Source organism: Bos indicus, chromosome 14, assembly GCF_029378745.1.
Source record: "Bos indicus isolate NIAB-ARS_2022 breed Sahiwal x Tharparkar chromosome 14, NIAB-ARS_B.indTharparkar_mat_pri_1.0, whole genome shotgun sequence".
In the NCBI taxonomy this organism is placed as follows: domain Eukaryota; kingdom Metazoa; phylum Chordata; class Mammalia; order Artiodactyla; family Bovidae; genus Bos; species Bos indicus.
In genome coordinates, this window is record NC_091773.1 from 28,699,683 (window position 1) to 28,705,126 (window position 5,444).

The 5,444-nt window shown below is 41.9% G+C and overlaps 1 long non-coding RNA gene across 1 annotated transcript; it reads left to right on the top strand.

Moving 5' to 3' along the window:
* The first annotated feature begins 2,688 nt into the window (after nucleotides 1-2,688).
* On the top strand, nucleotides 2,689-5,241 carry LOC139186804 (uncharacterized). Its single transcript, XR_011570411.1, has 3 exons — nucleotides 2,689-2,998; nucleotides 3,452-3,597; nucleotides 4,868-5,241. It is a non-coding gene; the product is annotated as an uncharacterized lncRNA (long non-coding RNA).
* The last annotated feature ends 203 nt before the right edge of the window (nucleotides 5,242-5,444 follow it).

The following is a 5,444-nucleotide window of genomic DNA, read 5'->3' on the forward strand; positions in this document are numbered from 1 at the left end:
TCTCCTTCAGTAACACCCATTCTTTCTCATATCTAACAATGATACTGGTTATACAGAACCCCCTTAGGTTGAGTAAATAAAAGTTTTAAGCCTTATGATCTTGGCTTCCTCTTTCATTCTGCCACACTTATGTGCTTATATTATCTGATATAATGATAACAATTCTGGTGACAGGAAAATTTAGGGATTATTTTATTTGAATGACTTATAGTATAATGTTTAAAGAAAATACTTGCGGATGATAGAAAATGATCAATTTTACCTTAAATTATCGATTAAAGGAATTTGGGTTTGCTATGAAAGGAGGCAGATTTTTTCCCCCATATAATTAAAAGTAATGGGATGAAAGAGTAAACACTAAGAACTCTTCTGGGATGTATAACTGTTTCCTCTGTTTTAGAGAACAGAAGGAGGGACCTTCCCCACACTGAGGAATGCTGTGCCGTATTCTGACATAGAATCTGGTGGGCTGGGCCTGGCCAACACCTGTTCTCTCTGAATAAAATTCTGGTGATGAGGCAGACATTTAGTAAGGCCTGAACACAAGCCATGTGCCCAGGGCACTTAGGTAGTAAGACATGACCTCCAACCTCAAGGAGAGGGAACATCCCTGAATCCTTGAGATGGGGGCCTAAGTTGTTTCATTTACTGTTTTAACTCCAGTGCTTTCAATAGTGCCAGATCGAGGGTACAGATTTTAATAAATATTTATCACACGAGTCAATGGGTTCTGTTACAGCATAGCTGGGCTATAATTGGGAGGGTGACCAAATTAAGAAATTATGGAGCATGTATGACTAGTTCTGCCTGTGTTGAAATGTGAGGTGAGGGTGTTTTTGAACAAGACCTCATGGGAGAGGTAACATGTGAGTTGGAACTTGAAGGCTGAGTCAAATTTTTTCAAGGGAGAAAAGGGCATTTCAGTGGTTGTGGAGACAGGTGATTGGAAGCTCTGCTAAGGGGCTGCTCTTATAACCACGACTAGAGAGGACACAGACTTGACTGAGCAAAGTGTCATTGGATCTACAGATGAGGGGGTGTTTAAGGATTTATATGAAAGAAACATGTCGATGGCAGGCAGATGCGGACTGACAGGCACAGTGGAGACACAGAGAACTCAGGTAAAGCTCCCAGGAGGAGGCTGATCGGAGGGTGGAGGCGCTGAGTCACCTTTGCTCTCCTTTTGACTCCACCCATTTCTCTCTCCCAGCTAGAACATCCACTCATGGACATGTGTTTTGTTTACTGTGGAGTCTTCAGTACCTAAAACACTTACTGACACATTTCATTTTTGCTGAATGAATGATTCAGATTTTGCAATCGTTGTCCTCAAGGATTGTGGTATTGTCTGGACTCTCCCTGCTTTGTGTGTGGCCTGTATTCTGATAGGGAAGTCTCTTATGTCCAAACTTTACTCAATTCTTTGTACTTGTCCATTCTGTTCATGTTGTTTTTTAGCAAGCCTGGAGGTCAGAAGGATATTGCTGTGGTAATATCGTTGAAGACGTAGTAAGTCTTGTTAGCCTTTCCCAGTAAGTCTTCCATATTGTGTTTGAATGGTCATAGAACATCTAAACTGGAAGGTCCTTTAATAATAATGACTCTAATAACATATTTGACAGCCTATTGCATGCCAGGAATTCTGCTTAGCACTTTTTTTGGGGGTTGTCCATTTAATCTTCATAATTCTGTTTTATTTAATCTTTACAACAATCAGCTACTTATTTTTAATTTACAGATGGAAAAACTTATCCTCAGTGGTATTGTACAACTTAAAATCCTCCCCTCCCCGCCTTTTAAGGGATCCACTTGCTAGTTTCTAATTACAATGAAAGAACCAGAATAGAGCTGAACATGACTGTAAAAATGTGATGGTTGAGAAGCCAGTCTAGGAGATGAAGACCTGGACTGGAAAGCCCTTCTGTGATACTGTCCTCACCTTCAGGCTCCTGCTTGTACCATCAGAGTTGCTTGCTGGACACAAAGATAACAGCTGATCTTAAATGCAGAGTCACACTGTGAGGTTCCTTTACTTGAAGTTCTGAATTCAGTGATCAGAAGGGCAGTGTTTCAGTAATGACTCTGAGTTAAAGAAAGATGATCCGTCAGGCAACTCATGTCCCTTGGCAGGAGAAAGTCAACTTCCTTTGACATTCTGGGTTATCAGTCAGGATCCCAAAATGTTGATGTCGGATGCGTGGATTCCTAGTTGAGATCAAACTCACGGTTCCAGAGAGCGAAGGTCAGAGCACTGAAATGGATGCATTAGAATTAAGCTGGCTTCTGTCATAAAGCTTCATATAAATATTACACCCAGCTCTATAAGAACTCAGTGTTTGGTTTCTGAACCTATTAATATATAATGAGGCTATGGTGTAATTAATATCGTTTGTTTTGATTTTCCGTTAAATCCGCTTTAGTAATAAGAATGCAAGGTAATTATTCAGAAAGCCTTTTCAACAAATGTCAGTTTTCATTGATTAAAAATCAAGTCAGTGCTTCATTTGAAATGATATTTACAAGCATGCTTTAAGCCGAAATGAATAATTATCAGGTTATTGAACTGTGAGTTATCTGCAAAGAATTGTCTACTTTTTTCTTTTTGAGTTTTGCATTAAGGCTTGATCTCAAATAATAACAGAAGGCAAAACAGGGGGTGTTGAGAAGAAACATTATGCTTTTGTTTTGAGGAATTTCATTTTCTTTATTTAATGTTGAAGCCACAGTTTCTCTCCTCTGTTGGTTGTGGAATATCCAAAGCTGAAGTCTGGGGACGTGAGAGCCAAATGTTGTTCCCTGGGAGGGACTTGAAGCCACTGGTCACCAGCCACCGAGCGTGCCTCGGTTTCCCTGCAGCACTAAGCGGTGGTTGCGCCAAGCTGACTCAGGCATTTCTTTTCACTCTAGAATGGCTTTTTCTCCTACATATTTCTCTTTCTTTCTTTCACAGAAAACAATGGGAAAGTAATCTGTCATCTGTTATTGAGTCATGCTGAAGGTAATGTGAATTCAGAGCCCTTTGTTTTTTTTTCAGGGCCTGAAGAATGTACCACGACAACCCCAACAATGTAGACTGCAGTGTATTCGTGTTTACAAATAGACATGTATGTATAAGTCAAGTCAGCAAAATTATGTACTGCATGGATTTAAAAATAAAGTCGCTTGTGTGACTAACTCTTATTCGATGTATTCCAACAAAAGGACTGCAGCGTGCCAGGCTCCTCTGTCCATGGAATTTTCCAGGGAGACATACTAGATTGAGTGCCATTTCCTACTCCAGGGTTCTTCCTTACCCAGAGAATGAACCCATGTCTTGCTTCTCCTTCACTGGCAGGTGGCGTCTTTATCACTAGCATCACCTGGGAAACCCACAACAAAATGACAGAAAACCATGACTGCATGCTTTCTCCATTCACTTACCCGGGATCTTTTGTCCCAAACCCACTTGTAGGTGTTTGAGACAGCCACAGAAAAACTCCCCAAAGTCCCTCCCTTGTGAACCTCACCTTTGAACCCGGGAGATTGACAATAATGAACAGCATGTAACATGTGGAGGATATCAGATGGTGATAGATGCTGTCTGGGAAGATTGAGCAGGTAAGTGGATTGGGGTGGAGGGCAGGTTTGGGCAGAGAAGGAGTTTCATTTGAAACTGAAAAGTGAAGTCGCTCAGTCATGTCCAACTCTTTTTGACCCCATGGACTGTAGCCTACCACACTCCTCTGTCCATGAGATTTGTCAGGCAAGAGTACTGGACTGGATTGCCATTTCATTGCAACTAGTTCATCAGAAAAGCCTTACTGAAAGGAGATAGTTGGGCAGGCCCTTGTAGAGTATAAGAGTGAGCCATGTGGCAATCTGGGGGAAGAGCATTCTACCTTCAGGCAACAGGGTGTGCAACCCTACTGTGGTGGGAGGCTGGCCGTGGAAGCAGGAGAAGGAGGCCAGGGTAGCTGAGACAGGGTGCTGGAAGAGGAGAATAGTAGGAGAGCCAGTAGGTGGAATTGGAGAATAAATGAAATATCCACCTCCTGACAGCTCATGTCTGTCATAGAAGATGTGTTGTAATAACTTGAGGCTAAAAGACTGTTAACCTGATGGACAACTTATGTCCTGTTTTCTGAGTCTTTCTGTGTGAGCACTAGGAATGAAGCCACTCTATCAGTGGCCATCACGGTGGGACTACTCTGGGTTCTGGGATCTGGTCATAATTCATCCCTGGTCATGGCAATTAGGCAACTTGGAAATTTTTTTTAAGTGAGAGGTAACAAGGAGAAACAATATTAGAGATGAAAAGAATGACCATTTTGTTATAATTGACAGCAGTGTTGGACATAGGTATAGGTGTATGGATTTAAGGTGACAAAGTTTTCAGATGAAATTCTGAGTGTTCTACATCATGATATTTTGGTAATTGTCCTTATATGAAAAATGGACTGAATTTTTGAATACCATATTCTTGATTTTTGACAATCAGGATGTTCCATCTCCCCTTTTGGTTTTTCTTGGGTTCTCCTTAAGCGGTGGGAGAATGGGCTTCCCAGGTGGCACAGTGGTAAAGAATCCTCCTACCAATGCAAGAGATGCAAGAGACGCAGGTTCAATCCCTGGGTCAGGAGGCTCCCCTAAGAAGGAAATGGCAACCCACTCCAGTATTCCTGCCTGGACAATCCCATGGACAGAGGAGCCTGGTGGGTTACAGTCCATGAAGTTGCAAAGAGTCGGACACAACTGAGCAAGCATGCAGGCACACACACACGTGAAAACCAAGTAGCATGTTTGGTTGAATGATTAGACTAAGGTGATATGAGGGTGGGTGGGTAGGGGAAGATAAATAGGATGAATTTAGAATTTACTTTGTTTCCAGGCACTGTGCTAGGAATCTGTCACCCTCTTTAGTCCTCATAACTCTCTGAGGTGGATGGAGGAACTACTCAGCCCCACGAACAATCCTGTGTTTGCTTCTGACTTCATCATGCATCCTTGGAGAGACGATTCCAACAAGAGATAAGGTGGAGACTGTGAAGGTTAGGATCCCCATTTGTTAATGCTGGCTGCTGGAAATGAAATGCCACTTCAAGGTACTTTCTTATCTCATTAGAGAGAACACCCTTTACAAGCTCCTTCAGGGACTGGAACATCCCTTCCCTCCAGTGTCAGGGGGCACTGCTTTCTTTGGTTATACACTGTAGTCGGTCAGAAGTACAAACCTTGAAACTACCCACAAGGACCCAACCAGTAAATGATCAAAAAGTTTGCAGTTAGGGTGGATGAAAATCTGGGAAATGTGAAGACCCTCAGTAATTCTATGGCATCAGAAAATTAAATTTCTGTAATAACAAATTACGATATAATGAGGTCACATTAGTGAAATAAGAGGCCCAGATGCCTCAATGATTTAATCTCGCTCTTCGCATAAGCTTGTGCTGAATTTTAATGAGTAT